Genomic DNA, 1876 nt, shown 5'->3' with positions numbered 1-1876 from the left:
CTCTGCCTCCCTGCCCAGCCTGCCTCCCGGCCGCTCCCGCCGGCCCCCAGCTTCCACCCCTGGGGGCAGCCGGCGCCCACGCAGGTGGCTACCGACCCGGGTCCCGCCCCCCAGCTGCCGCCCCCCGCCCGGTTCGCTCCTTGCCCGACCTCCCTTTCCTTTTCTTTCCTTCCCTCCCCCGGCCCCCCTTCCGCGCTCTTCCTCTCGGCGATCCCCCCCACCTCCGTTTCCCTTTTTCCTTCTCTCCTCTTCTCCCACTCAGCCGTCTCTTCCTAAGCCCCTCTTTTTTCACTTTCTTCCTTTTCTCCCTGTCCTTTTTCTCCCTCCCTCCCCTCCCTTCTCAGTCTGTTCCGCCCCCCGCATTCTCCCTCTCCCACCCACTCCTTCTGCGGGTCGCGCAGCCCAGTTCGCGCCGGTGCAATGGGTTTTTGTTAGGTGGCTTTTTGCGCGAGGGCGCCATTCCCGCTGGGCGCAGGGTGACTGTGCCCCCTGGAGTCGCGCCACTCAGCGGCCCAGCTTCCAGTCCTGGAGGATGGATTTTGACCCCTGCCAACCTCCACCTGTCCACCTGCAGGGGTGGGGCCGCCTCCCTGCTGGCACATTTTTAGCCCGGGTTGTGCCCCACCCTGCTGGCTGGTTCGCAGCACGTTCTGGATGTTTCCCGAGGGTTTTGTGCGGTGCCGCCGCCGCCACGCTCTTTGTTTTAATTGTCCAGAGTATCGGCGCCCAAAGCGGGCTTGTATTTGATTTGCATCTTTGTGCCCCTGTTTCCACTTTGGACCAAAAAAAAGAAAATGAATTAATTAGGCCAATGCAATTGTATTCAAGCCCCAAATGAAAGGACTAAGGCTCTTGAAGTGCTCAAAAAGCTTTTTAAAAAAATATCCAGGCACATCCTGGGCTCTGAGCAAGCAGGTTGGGACTGGCTGCTCGCCGTCCCGGGTTCTGCCGCCAGGCCGAGGGGCGCGGCGAGATGGCGGGACCGCTCACGGCCCGCCCTAGCGCTCTGGGAAGCGAATGGCTGTGTCTATTGGCTCAGACAACTCCTTGGGCCCTGGGCTGCTGCTCTGAAACCGTTAACCCATCTTCGAAAGTTCGCAAAAGCTTCCCTTTGGCACCGGTGGATTTGTGCGGATTGGAACTAATAATAGATTGGGAATCTGAGAGGACACAGCCCTTTCCCCGTGGAGGTGCCATCACAGTAGGTCAAGTCACGACAGGCATCGGGAGAGGCTGGTGGTAAGATGGAATACCTAGGGTTGGGTTAGACCAGCTTTGCAATCCCCTGTGGCTGCGTATGCCCTCAGGCTCTCAGGACAGGCGGCCTGGCCACGCTCAGCTCCTCAGCTGAGTCATCCCTTACTTTTTTTAGGTCACTTGATGGCTGTGGCCCTGGGTCAGGCTCTTGGCCCCGAGTCACTCACTGCAAGGTAATGCTTTATGTCAGTGGTTCTCAGACTTCAGCCTGCATTGGAATCGTGGGGAGGGCTTGTTAAAACGCACATAGCTGGACAACCCTCCTGGAATTTCAGATTCAGTCAGTCCTGGGTGGGACCAAGAAGCCACCTTTCTAACAAGCTCCCAGGTGATGCTGCTGCTGCTGCAGAGACCCCATTTCCAGAACCATTGGCTTACAGGAGACGGTCACTTCTGCGCCTCTCTCATCCAGCAGCCACCACATTAAAGCATTTGAGGGTTTCTTTGTTTGACAGATGTCACCACCACTATGCCCCACTTCCACAGACCCAAAGCACTTAAAATTCTCCTGTGTGATGTGGAAAACCATTTATTCTATCGAGTGCCCAAGGGGATCAAAGATTTGATGACTTTGTCCCAGATCATGTCCATATTTTTTCTGTCTGGTCGAGGTATAGAC

Source organism: Equus quagga, chromosome 3, assembly GCF_021613505.1.
Source record: "Equus quagga isolate Etosha38 chromosome 3, UCLA_HA_Equagga_1.0, whole genome shotgun sequence".
NCBI classification, from domain to species: Eukaryota; Metazoa; Chordata; class Mammalia; order Perissodactyla; family Equidae; genus Equus; species Equus quagga.
This window is presented reverse-complemented; position numbering follows the sequence as displayed.